Here is a 22,368-nt window from a genome sequence, read left to right as displayed (position 1 = left end):
AAATTATCTTGGATTTGGATAAATACGGGGGGGTGGGGGGCTGTTTATCAACAAAGGAGAAAGATGCTTTCTGCTAAGCAGAAAAATGAAACCCTCTTAATGTGCTGAATGAAATTAAGACTACGCATTTCCTAACAAGGAAAATTGAAAAGATGTTACAGTGAGATATCTAACATGCACATATTGTCCCCTCCGGACATTTCCCATGGGCCTCTCCAGGGTTCCCTCTTGTTCAACCTGGTCAATGTGTATCTGAGGCCACTTGATGAGATCAGGTGGAGATATGGAGTGAAAGGCTATCAGTATGCGATGACTCTTAGCTCTCTCTCTTTTTTATCTGACCCAGGCACTGCATTCTCAGGCTTTACCCAGTGCCTGGCTACAGATGGGGCCTGGATGCAGGTGAAACAAATGCCACTGAATCTAGACAAGACAGAGGTGATGTTGTTTGGCACAGCCATGACTTGGGAGAGAGAGGGACACCTATCATAAGTGGGTTTTAGCTTCCTTGCCACTCATGTTCACAGGCTTGGGATGCTCCGGGATACTTTGCTGTACCTGGGATTTTAGGTTGTGGCACTCGGAAGGAGCACCTTTCACCAACTCCATCCAGTGTTCCCAGCCCCTTTCCTTCATACTCTGATCTGGCCACCATACCATTATCCATACCTTTGTAATCTCAAGGCTAGACTACTGCTGTGCACTCTGTGAGGCTGCTCTTGGCGTGTCTATATGTGAACTAGGAGACTGCTCCGACATGCTGTAATTACACTCTCCAGCCAGCTCTGTGTCTTGTGTATCAGTTTCCCTGTGCTTCAAAATGGTGGTGGGGGCGCTTTAACTAAAGCTTATTCTTTGAGTGGGGATCCTGATACATGAGACACTGTGGGCCAGTGGGCTCCTGTCCCCACCCCCCCCCCCCCCCCCCGGGGAACATGTAAAAAAGCTTTTGATGACCAGCCAGAAGCTGCAGCTGCTGCAAAATGGAACGAAAAACCATCTGACAGGGATGGGTCACCAGGAGCACATTAGTCAAGTGTTTTAGAGCCTGTACTGGCACTGTTTTTATGATTTATCTGGATCTTTTATTTTATTTTAAGTTGCCCTGAGCCTCTTGCAGAGAGGACAGCATATGAAGCATCACATTGTAAAATCCTAGTCAAGGCAAGACACCTGCACATTTTACCGCAAAGCAAGGTTGACTAAAGTGCCTGCCTGTGGTGGGTATCTAGCTGTTGGACGAATAATGATCATCACTAAAGATTTAGTTATGTAAAGAACAAGTCCTCTACTGTCTTTTTGTGTAGACCTTCTACTGATAGTGGAAGGAGCTCTGTAGTAGGTCAAGGGCATTAAGCAGCCCTAAATGTGTAACCTGGTTCACTGGTTCTCTCCACCAAGTAAGTTTGAGGCCTATAATTTAAGACATTCTCTATATAACAAGTGAAACGGAGATTAGGACCCCTGGGGTCAAATCCACCCCCTGACATATTTAGATTTGCTCTGCTAAAGAAAAGCTGCCGTTAGGTTCTGTTACTAATTTCAGAACAATAATAATTTCTGCTGTGTGTGATGCAACTACTGCCATAAACAAAATCACCAGATTTTAATATATGGATATGAGTGTTTATTTCTTCATAGACACTCATCTCTCTCATGAGTTCTGTAGGTGCCTGTTTTCCACCATCTTCAGTGATGTCAGAGCTGAAACAATGGCTAACGAGAGAGGGCAAATCCTTTCTTTTATTTTTATGATCACAGGATCAGCAGACAACATTATTTGTAAGGCTGCATAGGCACTTTGGTTTTAATCTCTGTTTTCATTTAGCCAGTATTCTGGAGTGCAGCCCTGCTCACATCACCCAAGTTATGGAAACTTTGGCCCCGTGGAGTACTGGTTACTTCAACCTCTTGGTTGAAATAGCCTCTGTGCCCTGGCCATGTGACAAAGGACAAGGGGATGTTTTCATTTCTACCATGTTCCTCTTCTTCCCCTCTATGCTACCCCACACAGTTCTGTTGGCAGGAAAGCCTTGTGTAGTAACAGATAGAAAGTCAGGATTCAAACCTCGGTATAATATTAACTTCTCACCCCACGGCTGAAGAAAAGGACATTCCATAGAGACATAAGAGAGAATTCAGCCCTTCCTCTCCAATCTAGGGAAAGCCATGAACCTGTCTATGCCTTTGATTCAAGCCTAACAGCAATAGAGACCATGTTTTCTCTGGCACAGGTACATGCAAGCATGATCAATTACTTACTTCTATCCTGTCCCTAGTGGTCTACTCCAAGCTAGTATTTATTGCAACAACATCCTGTCCATAGCAAACTGGAAACCTTCAGGCTCCCCCTGAGTACTGCATTACTGCACTTGAGTACTGCACCAAAAAAGCAAATTTGTAGGTCTTATGGAGTACAGAGCCTCCATGCATGATGGTATGCACTGACTTCTTCATTTAATAAGTAGTAAGTAGACACCACCACCATGTAGTTTTCACATGAGAAAAAATAAAATGTATGCATACTATGGACTTTGACACACTACACATATGCACTGATCAAGAAGCTGACACACAATGAATGGCCCCACACCAGGGAAAATTATACTGGTGTAAGGATCATATGTCCAGGTATCCCAGGTTCATGATTTGCAAGGGCAGGTGGACTATTACCTGCTCCCCACATGACCAAATAGCACCTCTGTAAGCAGCTATCTGGAAATAGGTGGTGGTTTGTTCACTGTGAATTCCAGTTCAGTTTACATAGGTATATAACATAAATGTAAACTACACTGGCATAAATGTATCATGTGTCTGTACGTTGTGTCTAACTCCCCCAATCTGTATTCAGTAATAACTATACTAAAAAGACTTTGCTTTAATTAATGTTTAACCATAGGCTTCATTTTATTTTCTAGTTGTCTCCTATAGTAACGTATGTGTAGGGATTACATTACTTTTTGTATATGGATCTCTACCATGAAATCTCTCTTCATAATATCTCCACATGATCTGATGTATCCCCAGTTCTCCCGCTCATGGTATGATAATCTATAATGTATCATTAGGTAGCTTCCCATGCATAAGAACTCTTTACTTCCTAATTTGCTTTTCCAGAAACCAGAGAAGACGTGTGGCCAGAGTTTTCACAGAGAATACAGGTACCAGTTTGATGCCTAAATGAAGTAGTCAGATCTTCAAGTGGGTTGCTGAGCTCTTTGAAAACTGGCCATAAATGTCACAAAGGAATCAGCTGAGTAGTCAGCAGACTTGAAAATCTGGCTCTTAAAAGTCTTCCAAGATTTTAAAAATTCAAAAAGCAATTGTGTGTGATACACACACACACACACACACACACACACACATATATTCAGGAGTGCCCAGGGTTGTTCTAATTACTAGCAACAGAAAACATGGGATGGATACTACACCCTCGGTGCATTTATGCGAGATGCTAAATGCACAGTAGACAAATTCTGTCATGCATTAATGTGTCACAGCAAAAGCCATGCCATTGTACTAATGTACAGTAGAATTAATCTAAAAAGGTGTGTGCTGGCACTACTGTGCAGTAGCACCAGTTACTGCATATTGAGTTAGTACCTGTTATTACAGGTACTAAAATTAAATGTGCAGTAATTACTGTACATTAATGCACGTGTAGATGTGCCCCATGCTTTACAGCTTAATCCAAACTCTATTAGAACCTGGAATGAGACCTTCTTGGGGGAGGGTGGAGGTGTGCATATTATCATGTGACTATCCTTTGAAGCCTATCCTCATCTGCATCCCCATCAGAAGCATCTAGTACTGGGCACTGTCAGGAGCAGGGGACTGGCCTAGATGAACCTGTGTTTATATGGCCCTGAGCGCTTTTGAAAACCTGCCCCATGATAACCAAATGTCGCCTCCAGTTTTATTACTTCTCTTCTCTATATAGTTATATTCTCTTTTTGCACAAATATTGGGTAGTCCTATAATGCAGCTATAACCTTTGGGGTGTGTGCTGAGAATTTCTCTCTAATTTTCCTTGTGCTTGATAAGAAATGCTGAGAATTTGTCCTTTGTCTTATGATGCTTTATTGTCATCAGTATTTCTTTATAAAGTTCCAGCAAGAGGGTGTGAGGCACTTCATTAGATGTCCATATGTACACCAATAACTTGTAATTACTTCTGAGAAAGCCTTTAGGTAATAAGGAAGTAACACTTATGCATTCCTATCCTCCTGCTTTAGAAATAAGTTGGAAGCATCATTTCTTTGCCCTGTTGGAACAGATGCAGCTAGCATGCAAACAGTACATGCCACATGTGAGCCAACTAAGAAACAAAATTAAAATTTTAATCAAAGCCTTAGATGATTTTACTAAGTATTAAGCAGCAGATTGTTAGGCATGTAAGTAGGTCACACATTGTGTTGAACAACTATGCTTTGTCCTTAGCCATCTGGCAACATGAATCAACGTCATCTGGATGCAAATATAACTCTGCAAAGGTGACCTTGGTAACAATATTGGTCTACTGAGCAGAGACCACAGGAGGGTTACCTGCATTCACAAGTACATTTTAAGGGTAAAATCAAAAATGGCATTGCATGTTTTCTAAATCTGGGAAGCCTTCTGGATGTACAGCCAGCCCTGTCAGGGCCAGTTAAAGAGTCTGCTATTTTTAATTAATAATTGTATTTAGTTTAAAATAAGGAATTCTTTCAATAATTAGTCATAAATCTGAATTTCATGGAAAGCCTAGGGATTCACTAAAATCTGAGAGAGATGAAGAGAATAAAGAAACCAAATAAAATTAAAACTACTCTGTGGTTTTGATTGCTGTTATAAAGAGAGGGAGAGATTCAGGTGTTATGTAAGAGGAATTGTGGAGGGAACACAGTTGTTCTTTTGAACACTGACATGTGAATGGGCTTAAAGAAAGAGCTTACGGTATCAAAAGAAGTGACTCATCTCTTTGAAATTTAAACTGCTAATTTTTTACAGAAGCCAGAGAAAGCTTGTAGTACCTTTTTGTCAGTCAAAATGATGCTGTCGGTTCAAAGCTGGTGCAAACTTTTTTCAGTTTTTTTAAACGTCCATAACATCTAAGAACACTGGGCATTTTCATCTTTTTCACCTTAAAATGTGGTTTTAAGAGCTAAAGTGACTGCACATTGAATTCAGCTCCAACACTGTAACAGCATCCGTGTGGTTAAGGACTTTGCTGGTATGGGGATGTGAGTTTGTATTCTGCTGTGTGATTTTAGGTGCCCAGATTTGAAATTTAGGGCTTAAGTAAGTGACTTTCAAAAGGATTCAGTTTAGGTAACAAAACTAGAACCCATTCCTCATGGCTTCTGGTCCTGCCTGGTAACTGACAGACTACATAACATTTCACTGGGATCACTAAGCCTTTCACTAGATGTATGTATGAATACATTAAGTCAGAATTTCCTCTTTTTTAATGTTAAAGTTGAAACTAACCAGGGGAGGCAGATTAATCAATTTCTGATAAACCTATACCAAAGAACTTCAACTTTGTGCTCACGTTTCCTGAACAATGACAGTATCTTTAGAGAGAGAGGCTTTGAGGCTCCCTTCATTCAGCCTTCCCAAACCTCTGATGCACTTAATTAAGAATGCCACAACAACAGAATTCAAATCCATTCCATGCATGTGGATATGTTGTGTTAAAATATATATTCAGATACAATAAGCTAATTGCATTCAAACCTGAATTGTTTTTGCTTTTCGGTTGATGGCAATAAAACAAAGCCAGCTTAGAGTTTCTATTTCAAGTGTTTTAGCATTATAATTGCATTTAAATTGGAATACAGAGGGAAAGCATTCTTCTCCCATTTAAAAAGTGATTGAAGTAATTTTACTCATTTAAAATTTTTCTTACGTGTTTATCCAACAAGCAAAAACTTCTGCTGAAAAAGGATTTGTTTTGAGAACATTGCAGTAAAAAGCTTAGAATGGAAACAGAAATTCAGCCTTAGGCAAGTGCTGCTAGCTTTGGGGCAGGGTAGGCCATTAGAGGGGAGTGCCAAAATATAAGTTTGTCAAAGGTGCCTTTTTCCCTAATACCAGCTCTGACTGGAGGTCAATGTAAGGAATTATTGTTTCCACCAGCAATAGTAAAGATCTGTTTCATTATTAAAACCATTAAGAAATGTATTCAGATAAATTACTGGCATGAGTCAGAGAAAGTCAAGCATTACTCATGGGCTGTTTTCAATAAGGAAATGTAAAGAGTAAACTCTCTTACTCCATCTTTTATTTGTGTTGCATTAGCCTTAAGCTTTTATATATTTTGCTTTATTCAAGGTTTCTAAATTGACTTATTCATCTAGACAATGTTTCTCTAGACCAGGTTAATCACTTGGAATGAACTATCCAGTGAAACTAACCATTTTACTGTTTGTAGTTGGTTTGCAAACACATTTATTCATTATTCATCATTTTTAATTGTTCACCTGTCAGTTTGTGACCAAATTTCAGTGTCTGGGTTATTTGTGAAGAGCTCACTTATGTAATTCTTTGTTTGCTTTCCATGACAAATGATTGGCCACTCAAGTCTTAACGGCATTGTTTCTGATCCATGTTTAATGGGCCTGACTCAACTCCCATAGAAGTGAAGTGAAAGACTCCCCCTGACTTCAGTGAGAATTGGCTTGGACCCCAAGGATTAAATCAACGCCTTGTTGAAATCATGAGCATTGTGCTCTTGTTCCGGGATGTCACCTTGAATGACTGGATCTTATGAAGCAATAGAAGAAGTATAAAGTTATATAATAACACAAGTTCACATGCAAACATGGACGTCCCCTAGAGACCCCCTGTGGCAGGTTCGTGCCCCAGGGGAAGCTGTGATCCCTGCTGGTGGCCGTGTGACTCCTGCTCAACTCAGTCTCTATTACAGCCCTTCCTTAATTGCTCTCCTGCCACATTTTGTTCTTACTAGAGGTTGAATAAGGGAGGCTGTCCACAGGCCTTAGAGTGAGCCTTAGTCCATTCTGCAACCTTGATTCAACCCTTAAGCTCAGTGGTCCCTCTCAGCTGGCCTGTATCCCTGTAGCCTTAAAGGCTCAATGCATGGCTCCATTTCCTTCCCTGCACCATGCCCTAAACCTCAGGAGTATTCTCCCTCTTTAATGTTAATTATTTGTACACTTGGCCCCCTTGGGCCCTCAGACCCCTGGCCCTGCACACAGTCTCTCCTCTAAGCTCTCAGACTCTCTGTTCTGGCTTAGCCCACTCTGGGTACCTGGACCCTCTGATCCAGGTCTCAGCCTTTTCCTAGGCCTCTGGGCCCCACCCTCAGTCTGAGGGCTTCTGGTTCTCTAAATAGGCCTTGAGCCTGCCATAGCAGGTCCCCAAGGCTAAATTTCCAGTATAACTTAAATAAAACAAGAAGCATCTCAGACCTCTGGCAGTCACCTCAAACCCTCTAGGGCAGTGGGTCTCAAACTTTTTTGTACCAAGACCCTTTGTAAACATCAATGGTGAGCCCCAGCCCCCAGTGTGTGAGGTTGAGGGCCGGGGGGCAAGTAGCCCATTGAAGGCTGGAACTCTGCCAGCCTGCAAGAGAAAAGCTACAGTTTCTCATGTTTTTCTTCTTTAAAGGAGAAGCCATTTTTAAAGTTTGTTCACGACCCTTTTATATATTCTTGCAACCCACTTTTGGGTTGTAGCCCATGGGTTGAGAAATGCTATTTTAGGGGTTTAACATAAACAAAGGCCACTTGCCTATAAAATCCAGTCTTTCTCAACCCAGGGAACTTGCCTTTGTTCCCAGACCTGCAGAGTTGTTTAGATCAGAGGTTCCCAATCCCCAGGCTGCAGCCCAGTACCAGACCACAAAGGGTTGGCTACCAGTCCACAGGAGGGTTGGCTGCTCGATCAGAAGTCCAGAAGTGACTGGCATACTGGAGACTGGCAGCCAACCCTTTTTTATACTCGGTGTACGGGTTGGCTGCTGGTCCATAGTATGCTGATCACTTTCGGTGTGCAGTATGCTGGTCTGCAGTCACTTCTGGTCCATGGTCTAAAAAGACTGGGAACCACTGGTTTAGATAAATCGAGGTTCCTTCAGGAGCCCTGCAACCAGGAGCTCCTCAATTTCTGGTTGCCAGAGAGAGACTGCCTGACCAGTTCAGGGTCTGGGCTTATATAGCTCCTCTTCTAGTCAGGTGAATCTCTCATTAGCCTCTTTTGCCATTTGCAAGTGGCCTCTCAGGCTGCTTGAGCCTGGAAAAGAGCAGGCATTAGGGCTGTATGAAGCTTCGGGTGGTGATTCGATTCGGAGGAGATTTGGCCTGATTCAGTGGCCAAATCTCCAAATCTGAATTGAATCAGGGGACCAGTTAAAAGGTTCGAATTGATTTGAAGCTCTCCAAATCTTTGGAAAGGATTCAGAGAGCTTCGATGATTTGGATAGTCCCCAACTGCTGCACCAGGGAGCTACGGCTGGACTTGGAGCTGGTAAATAGGGGGTGGGGGGAGAGGACCCCTGCTAGGCCCCATCACCTGCCTGCTTCCCCAGTCCCCAGACCCCCGCCTGCTCCCCCAGGCCCCCATGGCTGCCCTGCCCGCCCTAGCTCCTGGTGCTTTAAAAGAAAAAAAACCCACTCACTGGGTGCTGCCGGGGGGGGGGGGCATGATCCCTGCTGCCCCCCACACTGCATGGGGGGCTCTGCCATGAGCCCCCCAACCTTCCCCCCACTCCCGCTCCCCCAGCATGGGTCCCCACCCAGGCCAGCTCCAGCCCTTTAAGAAAAAAATAAGCCGAGAAAAGCCCCGGGACTCACCACTCCTGCAGTGGCCTTGGAGCTTCGGGGGGGCTCTTGCAAAGCCTTGCACATGGTGTGGGGCAGTGGGCGGCAGCAGGGATTACCCCCCTGCCAGGAGGCAGGAACAGTGAGTCTAGGGGGTTTTCTCATTTTGTTTTTTTTTTTTCTTGAAGGGCCAGAGCTACAGTGGGCAAGGCAGCCATTGCTAGGCTGGGAAAGTGGGTGGGGGATGGGCCTGGCTGATTCAGAGATTCAGCCGAATCAAATCGGGACAGTGATTCGAATTACCGAATTGAATAACTGTACCCCGAATTGGCCGAATCCAAATCTGAAGCGAATACTAGCTGCTTCGCACAGGCCTACCAGGCGCACTGCCCTGCTACACCCCCATTCAAGAAGGTATCCATCTTCTTAATTTTAAATACATACTTAAATCTCAGTTAAATCAATGGGATTTAAGCACATGCTTGCAATTTAGCACATCTTTTTGTGCTGTTCTGAAGTCAGAAGGAGAAGCTGTTCCTCAGTCAGTTGTGGAGGGAATATTGCACAGACCACATAGTTCTGAAAAAGACACTAAGATAACCACACATGGCAAAAAGAAATTAGCAGTGGAGAATTCAAGGAAACAATCCTAAATGCTTTGGGGCTGTAGGGAGGAGGCAAATGAGTGAAGGGGGTAAGATTTGTCAGTGTTTCTCTGCCTCTGTTCTAGACCCTTTCCAGAAGCTATGACATTTGTGGTTTTAAATAATACTATTTACAATTCAGTCGGGTTTAACTTTAAACGTTTAATTAAGAAAGTTAAATTGGAAAATGTCCTTCCAAATTAGGTTTCTCCCTTGGCGCCACTTTAAATAAATAAGTTATCATTGAAAAACAAGGTAGTGATGAATGATGCACACTATTTTAAGCTCTCAGCACATGAGATGATCCACTTGCACAAATAAACGCCCTAATATGAGTTGACATTTTTATTCTTTTTTTCTTCCATTTAATTTAATTGCGCTCATTATTGAAGATGTGCAAGTGAAATAAACACTATTGCTAAGATTTGTTTGTATTTGTACCATTAATAACATGTCCCTTCATCACCTCTGTATTTCCCCAGTCTTTTACGTGAGTGGAAGGTGACTTGCCTCTAGTACAATTTAGAGCAGCCTGAAAATTGCTCTAACTTATATCAGGTAGTAATAGCTTTAATAAAGCTGTTCAGCCAGCTGAGGATACGTGAACTATGACCATTGCATAAACATGCACCTCTGGCTGTGTGTAGACAAAACTAAGGGCATGTGTACGCGACACTTTAAAGCAGGCTAAATGCTTTTGCACCACTTTAATGGTGTTGGTGTTTGCATGCCTCAGCAGCGTATTGCGTATTAATTACAGCCGCTGCAGCAAATTCAGTGATGTAATGCACCTTAAATGACTTGGGACACAGCAAACTAAAACTCCTCCTTGGAGGAGTTTTAGTTTGCTGGCCTACCAGCTGCGGAGCGAAGCACCGAGGTCCATGCAGCTCAGGGGCTCTGCAGGAATCCCTCCAGGCAGCCTGGCAGCAGCCCAGAAAGGCATACTCTGCCCAAGATAGGAAAAAAAAAAAAAAAGCAGCGAGCCTGATTTCCCCCTCCCCCCACACTTCAGCCCCCCAAGACCTGCCTGCCTGAGTTGCACAGGGGCCTGGTGCTTCTCTCCATGGCTACAGTACCCCTCGGGACCACCTGAGCCGGGAGCCTGTGAGCGAGTGCCGCCTTGGGGTGGGGTGCAGTGCCAAGGAGGGAAGCACCAGCCCAGAGACCATTCTGTCCCCCGGCAGCTTGCCCTCCCCTCCCCGCCACCAGAGAGGCAGGTAAGTGTGCACAACATGGGGGTTTAATTGGCCCTAAATTGAAGTGGTGTTTTTAAAAAGACACCTCTTCAACTTAGGGCCCCTGTTTCATCTATACACGCCCTATGAGGCTGCTACTCTGATGCTTGAGGATTCATCCAAAAGCCTCTGTCTGGTCTCATTGGGTTGCCCTCTCAGGTCCACTGAGCTGTAAGTGCAGAGTGGCCTTAACTGAGGGGAGGATCTGGCCCAAAATCTTATTATCATCTCAAGAGCTTGCAAACTGTGAGAGAGCCAGTGCATGTTGTGCTAAGCACTGCACATGCACAGAACACAAAGACACTTTCTGTCTCAGTTTGCTTAGCTGGATGTCTTACAAAATCACTATTAGACCCTGACTCCATGCAGTGCCCAATGACTAGGGAGATGACGATCCAATCGCTCATGGATCCTGTTACTCATTAGCCAGAGCAAGCAGGGAGCAAACACCAGCACACATAACTCGCAACAACTTTAATCAGAATGGAGACCGCTTCGGACTAGCTCCCTCACAGGCACACAGCTTGTGAAGCTGGGGAGCAGCAGTGAACAGTAGTTCTTTTCATATTGTATACACCTTGGTTCACGCCTATTAACATTCACTCCACCCTCGCTCCTCCTTTATTCCGCCCATATCTCCTCCTATCTCAAGCTCCGCCTCTGTTTACTGTTTACTTCATTAGCATGGAATTGCCTATGCATTTCATTCATTTATATGCCTCTGTGCTAAGAGTGCATGCTCAAGACTTTGACATCATCTTCCTCCGGTCACTTGCTGGTTCTTTCTGGTTTCTTGCTGACTCCTCCTTCACCTCCAAGGTCTGTCTTCTTCTTTATCTCCTGACGATAGCTGGAGGGCTGCATCTTGTTCTTTTTACACAATGGGCTCTATACTTTACAACACTATGACCTTGTTAGAAAATTGCTTGCCTAAGCATTTGCAATGTTATTTTTAATATATCATTCTGCCTTGTGGTTAGCAGCTTTTGCTGGGCCACAGATTAAAGCTTTGTTTCAGCTGCAAATCCAAGGCTTCCCAAGATCCAAATTTTGTCACCCTGCCAATCACTAGTGGAATTTTTTGGTATTTATCTTATGCCAGAAAACACAAACCAGTTCTTGCTTACTTCACTGCAGAACATGATTATATTCTGCATAATCATTAACCTTACTTGTGATTTATATATAGTTTTATTTACTCAATATGTACTCTTTTATTTGATTAAAACACCCAAGACCTGTTGTCAGCACCCATTTTGAAATACAAAGAGATGAGTAAATGAGAGAGTGCGATAGACTAAATTTTTTAACTAAATCTTTATCCCAAGAAAGTCAGAGTAAATGAATAAGATGCTGGCACCTATTCTGGAAAGAGCAATGTGGCTTTTTTCAAATAGCTTTTGGAAAAGGGAGGAGTGGATGAGCTTTGTCCTTGGATTTCAATTGAGATAAATAAAAAGACATATTAGTGACATAATGATCATTGCATCCAAGATAGGTGAAAATCTTTGCCTCAGGGCAGTGCAGTGGAGCATGGCTGCTATTGCTGCCGAGATGGAGCAATATTATTTCAAAGGCCTGTGCTAACCTCATGCCCAGAGACATAATGGCTTTGCAAGAATAATGTGTCCCCTCCTTCAGTGAAACAAGGAGTGCAACAATTAGTCAAATGGTTAGTGCACCAAATGGAGGTAGTAGACCTCACAAGAGATGATGTTCCAAACTGCCCCAGGCCCTTTCTGTAAAAGCAGTGTGACAAAGTATTTTGCAGTGTGTCAAGGTAAAGAATTGTAGCAACTTCTAGGACATTTTCTAAAATCTGATTACCTAACTGGTGGCAAGACACAGGTCTCATTTTGTAGAACATGGAGTTTTTTGTCCTTATGAAAGCCCATGCCAGCATTTTAAGGTGCTTTGAGTTCAGCGATGACATCTATCTATACTTCCAAATGAGAACAGGCTGACTTATGGAAGCCTGTAGTACTGACAGCTGCCATTAATTCCAGCTAGGAGTTTAGGGCCTAACCCATCTTTTCCCTGTTTGGATACTTTTGGTTCAAATTCTCTTCTGACTCTTGCTACTTATGGGCTAAATACCTAAGGGTCTTTGAGCACTTCTAGGTAGCACTGTTCATTAAAGCTGCCCAAGCGCTCATTCACAACACTAACAGGTTGGAGCCTATGTTATAAAAGGGCTTTGCGTTCCCATTTTTTTTGTAAATCATTATGTGATTGGCTACAGATATTAGAAAGCTTTTCTGTCCATATCTTGAAGTATCCCTGAGTCTACACATACCCATACTCATGCCTATGCCAATAGACAAATTGAGGTAGGTCTACCATAATATCTAACTACAAGTTGTCTTTTATCAGGGTTAGGCGGGGTTCCATATAAACCGAGGCTTTTTCCTCCCTCAGAGATAAAATTTGTGAACACTACTTAGAGTATCAATAAGCTTGGAAAACACATCTTTGTATTTTAGAAATGTCTAGGGTTGCTACCCACGGTTCTACTGGGGCACTTGTACATCCTTACCATCTTGCCTGTTCAGCTGGGACTCAGACTTGCTTTGAAAGGACAACACTGTGATTGACTAGATCTCCTTAGCTTATCCTTTCTTGTGTAGTGCATTGCCTTCAGTTGTGGGAATATGAAGTGCAAAATTCTTGGAGAAGGAAAAAAAATCTTCATGCATGAAAGTAGTTAACTTAGATGTTGCTCCTGCCTATGCACTCTGCCTTCCAACAATCCCCTGTTTCTAAGAGGTTTTCCTTCAGGGCTGAGACATAGTGGAAGGAGCTAGCATGATTGGAACTGTACAGCCCTAATGCCAGCTTTGGGAGATTAATGTTACAAAAGAATTGTTTTGTAGCTCTAATTTAATACTGCTTTCCTGAAGGTTACCTAAGACATAGAGCTTAAATTGAGATGTACCTCTCATAAGCATGAATGCTCAAACTCAATACACTCAAAGCACTAGGCCATTTTTTTTCTTTACTACCACTCATGTTGGGCTTCTTCCTAGTTGTTCTTCCATTACCTCTTGATCCTATTTATATACAATACCAAAAAAGAAAGAACGGGCACATTTGAATTAAGGGATTATTGTTTGAAACTGAAAACAAAGTGTGGGAAGAGAGGGCCAAACAACAATGCCGCTCCTCAATCTACAGATATCTTGTCAGTACCATAACCAGTGTATTAATCTATACAAAGTAGGGATGGATTGGAGATTGAGTAACCATGCAGAATGGTATTCAAACATAATGCACCACATGTTCCAGGCTAACAAGAAATATAACCTTCTTCAGCCTGGAGGTAAAATCACATCTGTGTCATTCTGTAATGTTAAGAAGTGGGTTGGACTTTTTCCCTGTCTGTCCATTCCATTGTATAGATTTCCTGTTTCTACAAACTGCGAAACTAGACTGTAAATATACAATTATATACTACTGGCTGATTTAATTGGAAACTATTTTTATAACTTGCTCTACTGCTTTAGAATGAAATGTTGTTTGGAGCAGGAAATCCAAGATTCTAAATTGACAGTAAATAGAAAATTGTTCATTGTGAATTGATCTTAAACATGTACTATTGTACTGAATTAGTTCAAAATCAGCAGGATTTTCTTTTCTGCAAATTGATATTAAGTCATTTTGCACTTAACAGAATATATTATTCAATATATTATCTGTATGAGACTACCTTTGGGTTCAGCTGATAACGCAGCTGAAAATGTGTTCTTAGAAATGAAGCAATTAGCTTAATATAGAGTAGAGAGAGACGAGACTTTCCCTATGTGGCACCTTGGAAATCGTAATTGGTTTATGCATTAAATCTTGCAAAATATAAATAACTAAAGATGATTTACTGAAAACTTCCTTGCATGCAAGATTTTCTTTTAATTTGAGCTGTGTGATTTCACAGCGATCAAATGTTGATGGTTAATTGAATTGCAGGGGAGTTGAGATTTTGCTTAGTAAGGTGTTCAAAAACTCCCTAAAGACTCTTGTGGGTAAAATTTCAGTGTTATTTTTTAAACCTTCTGTCAGAAGAAACAGCCACTCTTTCTTCTTCTCTCCCCTGTCTTCTCCTACAAAAACAGAGCCAAATGATCTGGTGTGTTAAACACAAAGCCAAAATCTATAAAGGCCCAAGTTATATAATCTGATTTAATTTAAATCAGCAAGGGGTCTGAGACAGATATTGTATAAACTAGTTTGAGCCAAATCAGTTCAGTCTGATACTACACTCAACCAAGTTTCTGCCATTTTCAGATTGGTTTATGTGCACTGAACATCTGTTCTGTTACAGGTTTAAGCCAGTTTTTGATCACTTAAACTAGTTTGTCATGTCTGTCCCTAGCCCAAATGGCTTTGTTTGGTTGCTGGGTTGTTTTTTTTAAGCGTCCAAAAAGCAAGAAACCAGTGCATGCCAAATACCATGTTTAAAAACTCAATAAATAAATAGATACATTTAGCTCATTAGGAAAATGGGCAATTTTCACTGAAAAGTTCTACTACACTCCACTCTTCCACTTTCAAGTAATTTAAAGTTGGACTGAAAGGAAAGTGAGCTCTCCTGAAATGCTGTGTCAGACCTCAGCCTCAGCATGAACATGCCCAACTGCAAGCACAATGTGCTCATTTTGCTTGATAATAAACACATTCATTTGTATAAGTCTTTATAGTATTGCAGCCTCAGACTATAATAAGAATGATTCAGCTCTGCTTCATATCACAAGCAGAATTACAAAAGCCTAATCACATTTCTAATCAATATAAATTATGTCTAGAACCAAAGAAAAAATACGCTTAACAATGAAGGTGTGCATTCAGTTCTTTTGTCAGAAGTGTTCACCCCTTCTGCTGTGAAACCTGGTTTAGAAAAAAACAGCTGATGAAGATAAACTCAGTAGAAGCAGTCATAAGTGCCTTAGATCTCAGACAAAAGCCTTTCTGTCTGAGAGATGAAGGGATCGTGGATCAGTAGAAAGATGGCAGGAAGAATGACACCCATTATTTACAGAATGTATCAGAGATCGTTCCACCTTATAGCCTCATGAACAAACTCATGACTCTCTTCAGTCATTTTAGTGCCATGTCAATTACAACTGAAAATAAAATAAAACAATGAATAATCCTCCCAAATGTCAGTTAAAAACAGGTAATATTTTCCAGTTTTATAACCATTCAAATTGATTGGATCAGTTTCTGAAGACTTTTACAAACAGCTTCAATGTACTTAAGTCAAATTAAAATAGACATCCTTATTTCTGCTTCTCCCACTGCTATTGATGTTTAAATTTTCTTCTTTCTTTGATTCTTTTTTTGTCCTGTCATTTAATTGACAGGATTTGAATGTGCAAAAGTTATTCTTTTACATCGTTTTGACTTATCCCTAAAAATACAGTCATAAAAAACTACTGCTGTTAGCTATTGGTAGTAAAGTTGATTTGCCTACCTGTTTTTATTTTTTTTAAGTATGATGAATCTCTTTAAAATTTGGTAATCAGTTGACCCACATATATTGTCTACAAACTACACATCAAATGAATCTTTATACCAAAATTAGTCATGCAGTGAGGTTTTAAAACTACTCTGATTGTAATTAGCAGCAAAAAGAAAAATCAAATTAACTTCATTAGAACAAGATCAAGACCTAAATGAATAAGTTATTGAGAGTCTTAGCAGGCAACCATGAAACTTTCATGGAGTCTTATTGATCTCAGTACAACAATATATTGACTGTTTATACTTGAGCAGCTGAACAAGGATTCTGTGGGCTATACGCATCTGTGTATGTGTAAAAAAATTCTAAAATGGATTTTATGTATTCAACTTTCATATTATGTTATGTTAGTAGAAATTTATTTATCAAAATAAATTACACTCTGTCTGTCTGTCTGTCTGTCTAAGAGGCTTATGTGTAAAGACAGATAAAATTACTCTGTGTGTGTGGTGTGTGTGTCTACCTACACAAATTCAATTCTACTTTAAAAAAAATAAGTTGTATAGAAGGTGTTCAGAAGGGCCTTTGTTGTTAAGAAGCTCATGTTCCACCCTTGCCTCTTGCCCTGTCTGGAATTACTGCCTAATATTAGTAACCATAAGTTAATTTGAAAAAATGGTATGAGTAAAATAATCAAGAGAACCTGAAAAAATGTGGGTTTCACCCAGAAATAGAAATAGGAGGCAGCAAAGTTCTGCCTTCAGTCAAACTGCACAGGTTTAATTCCTCTGCCAAAATCAGGATTCTTAGCCACCCCTAGCAACTAAAATCGGGAAAAGGGGGGCAAGCAACAGCTGCATTCACTCCCTGATGGCTAGAGCCATGCCAAAATAGCTGTTCTGGCAATCACAGGGATTAGTCTCATACTGCTCACAGATTGTCCAGCCTGCAGGAAGCTCTGCAGTCTTAATTGAGCCCATGATGCCCAACAAGTTTGACACCCCTGGGTTAAACAGTTTCCTTTCTATTTGTTTGAAACCAATGTAATTGCATTGACTTTAGCAGTTAGTCCTGATTTAAACTGCATGAATGAAATAAGAACTCTTTCTCTCCTATATTTCCATCTTCCTTGATTGAAGATATCTTCTGTGAAATGCTTATGAAATCTGTTACTCTGACATAGGCCGTCAAATGAAAAAGAAAATTACAAGTCTGCTGTCTTTGTCATAATTTTGCTGGGAACTAATCTGTCTCAGAGAAGTTAACAAATATGCATTAATGCTGTGAAGACTGGGAGATCTGAAGACTTCAAAGTTTGATAACAAATCTGTATTCGCTGTTTTGGTTTATGCAATTTCTCAGTATTGTAGGCAGAGTCAGAACTGTTAAGACAGAATCATAAAGTCATGGAAACTTAGGGCTGGAAGGGACCTCAGCAGATCATCTAGTCCAACCCCCTGCTCAAAGCAGGACCAGCCTTAACTAGATCATCCCACCCAAGGCTTAAAAACCTAACTAGAACTTCAACACCCTTTTTAAGGCCAGGTCTAGCCAGGTCTTAAAATCCTCCAAGGATGGAGATACCACAACCTCTCTGGGTAACCTGTTCCAATGCTCCTACTATCCTTCTAATGAGAGATTTTTTATAAATTTCTAACTCAAACTTCCCCTACTGCAACTTGAGACCATTGTTCCTTGTTCTGTCATCTGCCACTACTAAGAACAGTTTAGCTCCGTCCTCTTTGCAACCACCCTTCAGGTAGTTGAAGGCTGCTATTAAATCCCGCCTCACTCTCCTCTTCTCCAAACTAAATAAGCGTAGTTCCCTTAGCCTCTCATCTTAAATCATGTGCCCCAGCCCACTCCCCATTTTCCTTGCCCTCTGCTGGATTCTCTCCAATTTGTCCACATTCTTTCTGTAGTGGGGAGTCAAAAACTGGACACAGTACTCCAGATGTGGCCTCACCCGTGCCAAATAGAGGAGAATAATCACTTCCCTTGATCTGCTGGCAACACTCCTACTAATCCAGCCCAGTATGCCATTAGCTTTCTTGGTAACAAGGGCAAACTGTTGGCTCATGTTCAGCGTATTGTCCATCGTAACCTGCAGGTTCTTTTCTGCAGAGCTGCTGCTTAGCCAGTTAGTCTGCAGCCTGTAGCAGTGCATGGGATTGTTCTGTCCTAAATTCAGGACTTTGCATTGGTCCTTATTGAACCTCGTGAGATTTTTTTGTGTCCAATCTTCCAATTTATCAAGGCCTCGCTGAATCCTAACCCTACACTCCAGTATATCTACTTCTCCCCCCCAGCTTGGTGTCTTTTGTAAACTTGATGAGGATACACTCCATCTCATCTTGCAGATCACTGATGAAGATATTGAACAAAGCCAGCCCCTGGACTGACACTGAGGTGCTTTACATGATACAAGCTGCCAACTAGACATCAAACAATTGATTTGAGCCTAATAATCCAGCCAGTTTTCTATCCACTTTATAATCCATTCATCCAACATACAGTTCCTCAGCTTGCTTGCAAGAGTGCAGTGGGTGACCACATCAAAAGCCTTGCTAAAGTCAAGGTATATCATATCTGCCACTCTCCCTGTATCCACAGAGTCGGTCATCTCATCATAGAAGGCAATCAGGTTAGTCAGGCATGACTTGCCCTTGATGAATCCATGTTGACTGTTTCTAATCACCTTCTTCTTCTCCATGTGCTTAGAACTGGGTTATTTCCTGCTCCACAATTTTTCTGGGAACTGAGGTAAGGCTGACTGGTCTGTAGTTCCCCAGATCCTCTGTATTCCCTTTCTTAAAAGATGGGCATTATATTTGCCCATTTCCAATCATCTTGGACCTCTCACGTGCACCATGAGTTTTCAGAGATAATGGCTAGTGGTTCAGTACCCTTGGGTGCATTGTCTCCAGCCCCATGGACTTCTACACATCCAGCTTTTCTAAACAGTCTCTAAGCTGTTCTTTCACCACTGTTAGCTGCACACCTTCTTCTCCAAATTGTGCTGCCCGGTGCAATAGTCTGGGAGCTGACCTTGCCTGTGAAGACTGAGGTAAAAAAGATATTGAGCACTTCAGCCTTTTCTGCATCATCTCTCATTAGGTTGCCTCCCCCATTCAGTGAGGGACCCATAATTTCCCTGTTCTTCCTCTTATTGCTGACATACTTGTGGAAACCCTTCTTGTTACCCTTCACATCCCTTGCTAGCTGCAACTCAAGTTGTGCTTTGACCTTCCTGATTTCATCCCCGCATGCCTGAGCAATACTCCTGTACTTCTCCCTAATCATTTGCCCAAGTTTCCACTTCCTGTAAACTTCCTTTTTGTATTTTAGCTCATTGCAGAGTTCCCTGCTAAGCCAAGCTGGTCTTCCACCATACATGTGAGTCTTCCTGCACATCAGGATGGTTCTTTCCTGAGCCCTGAGTAAGCTTTCTTTAAAATTCAACCAGCTCTACTGGACTCCTTTCCCCCTCAGACTGGCCTCCCAGGGGATCCTGCTCATCAATTCCCTGAGTGAGTCAAAGTCTGCCCTTCTAAAGTCTGGGGTCCTTACTCTGCTGTTCCCCTTCCTACCTTCTGTCAGAATCCCGAACTAAATCATCTTATGGATGCTGCTATACTAATTGCCATCTACTACTACGTTCCCCACCAATTCTTCCCTGTTTGCAGTCCCTAGTTGGCCTCTCCAATGCTTGTACCAAGATATAGAGCGCGTTATCGTGAGCAAGATTATGCTCTTAGCACCATCCAGCAGAGTCCAATGAAGTTTATTGTGGGAGTTTGACTCCATCTCTAACCTCATTTATCTTTTCCTCCTCTGTTGTGTGATTTATCTTCATGCTTGTAGATATTAGTGTAATGAGAGTTTTGTCTAAAGCAGTGGTCACGAACCGGTTGATCTTGATCAACTGGTTGGTGATCATGATTGACTGGTCAATTGCAGAGCCTCTGGAAGTGTATCTGAGGCTGGGGAGCTGAGCGCATGTGCACACCGCCCCCCTTCCCCCCGTAGCCCAGCAGGTCAGCCTGTAAGGGAGGGAAGGGGAGGGGGCCTGATTGAGGCCCCTGCGGTGAAGGGGGGAATGCGGTACAGGCAGGAGCAGGACTTGAGGTGAGTGAGGCCCTGACCAGGCTGGGTGGTGAGAGGATCAGAGCCCAGGCCGCTTGTCCAGGGGCACAGGGGGCTTCTGCCACTGTGTGCACCCCAATGAAGGCCTGGGGCACATACCCCCCCATTTATGTGTGGGGTGGAGGCAGCTGCCATTGCACACTGTGCTTTGTACCTTGAGCCCTGCTGCAGCCAGCCCAGGAGCAGCCCAGTGGTGGGATACATGTGGCATCAGGCCCCATCCTGACTGGGTGCTGGGATCGGCTCATTCAGGGGCACCTGAGGGGGGCTTCCACCACTGTGTACACCTTGACAGAGGCCTAGGGGACACATGCCCCCCCCCATCTGTGTGCAAGGCAGAGCTGCTTCTGTGCACTGTGCTTTACAACCTGAGTTCTGATGCAGCTGTCCCAGGACCAGTGGGACATTGTGCGGGGCCACCCCCAGGCCAGCTACAGTGGGGCTCGGGGCACAAATCACAGGAGCAGCCACCTCTGCCCTGTGCACAGATTGGGGGGGCATGTGGCCCCCAGGCCTCTGCCGGCGTGTATGCAGTGGTGGGAGACCCCTGTGTGCCTGGACAAGCTACCCAGGCTCCAATGCTCCCACCTCCCAGCCAAGCCAGAACCCCACTCACCCCTGCCCCTGCCTCTGCCCCGGGCCCTCCCTCACTATGGGGGCGGTGAGATCACTTAAATAAAAGTGCAATCCACGATCTGCCATGGGCTGCCACCCTCCTCTACCTCTTCCCTCCCCCACAGACTGATCTGCTAGGCAGGGTGGTGAGTGATCCTGGGTTGCAGTTTAATTAAAAAAGTGATTTCATACTTAAAAAGGTTGGAGGCCGCTGGTCTAAAGCATGGATGTAAAAGATAAATGCTGTGGGTTGGATACAGCCAATGGAACCTCATCATTCAGCCCTCTTCGCTACCCTGGGGTCTCGTGTTGATCAACACACCACATGTGCATGCAGCTTCCACCCCAGCCAGTCTGGGACACATGCCACGCACATAGGGTCAGTCCCCCTGCCTGCTGGATCCAGAGCCCACAGCGCCTGCTCTGGCTGGTATTGGACTATGCCATACACAGCACCCACTCTAACTGGTGCAGACCAGCTGAAGCACCCATCGTGGCCACTGGATTCAACATGCAGGGGTGTAGCAGAGGTTTTGTGGGTCTGATCTGACCTGCAGGCAGCCTTTCACCATTCATCCAGCTCATGGACCAGTCCTGCACCATTTGACACCCTTGGTCTAAAATTTGAATCTAAATTCTATAGTGCATCTGAGGGCAAGCTCAAAAAGAATCACAAATTAAAAGGAATGCAGGGGCAAAACTTAAGAAGTGCCCAAGGGTTTGGGGATTCTCATAGACTTCTGTTCCTAACTTGCTTAAGTGCTTTGGAAAATTTCCCCTTCTCTCTCAGACAAGGAAACATCACAGACCGCACAGCCACCATAGAACTCTTCCTCTAAGCAACAGGCAGGGCTAGCAATTGCACAAATAGGTTCCCAGCTGGTCGACAATGGAAGAAGGTCTGAATTGTCAGGAACAGGACAGACAGAATCAGAGGGTGGACTGCTGTGAGACAGCCTTTGCAGTAAACATCATTCCCTTTCTATTTCCCATAATCTTTTGATTGCTAATGTTTTGCAAGTGCTCATCAAGGAAGGATAATCATCAAAAAGAACTAAAGGAAATAGGCAAGCTCAAGCACAGTTTGCTGATATAAATTGCATATTCATAGTACTTAGGGCTAGATCCTGCTGTTATATATAAGGATATATATGATGTATTCTAGTGGTATTACTCTGTTTACAGCACTTTAAGTGAGAAGAGATTCTAGTCCCTCATGACTACGTAAAATACATTCCTTTTTCAGGAAACATTACATGCTATCAACATAATGAAATATGGTTCATACATTCACATTTTAAGTGCTTATTTTGCATCAAATAACTTCTGAATCTTCTTAAGTGAGAGGGATTCTCCATACACATATTGAAAATGTATGACATGGCAATGAGGGATAACAAATTTATCATCATTTCACTGTATCATTAGTGTTCTCCTGAAATCTAGCCAAAACAGCATGGCATCTTCTCTCTAGGACTTAACATTAATGTGACTAATAGCTATTCAGC

The 22,368-nt window shown here is 42.7% G+C and overlaps 1 protein-coding gene and 1 long non-coding RNA gene across 6 annotated transcripts in view; one reads left to right on the top strand and one right to left on the bottom strand.

The window, feature by feature from the left end:
- The window catches only part of PLCB1 (phospholipase C beta 1), a 777,970-nt gene that overhangs the window by 704,961 nt on the left and 50,641 nt on the right, over nucleotides 1-22,368 (top strand). The gene's annotated exons all lie outside the window — the stretch shown is intronic.
- Nucleotides 1-22,368, bottom strand: part of LOC132247552 (uncharacterized) — a 111,034-nt gene that overhangs the window by 50,732 nt on the left and 37,934 nt on the right. The window lies entirely within an intron of this gene.

The sequence above is a fragment of the Alligator mississippiensis genome, chromosome 1, assembly GCF_030867095.1.
Source record: "Alligator mississippiensis isolate rAllMis1 chromosome 1, rAllMis1, whole genome shotgun sequence".
NCBI lineage: Eukaryota > Metazoa > Chordata > Crocodylia > Alligatoridae > Alligator > Alligator mississippiensis.
The sequence above is the reverse complement of the archived record's forward strand: the minus strand, read 5'-3'. Positions and strand labels throughout refer to the sequence as shown.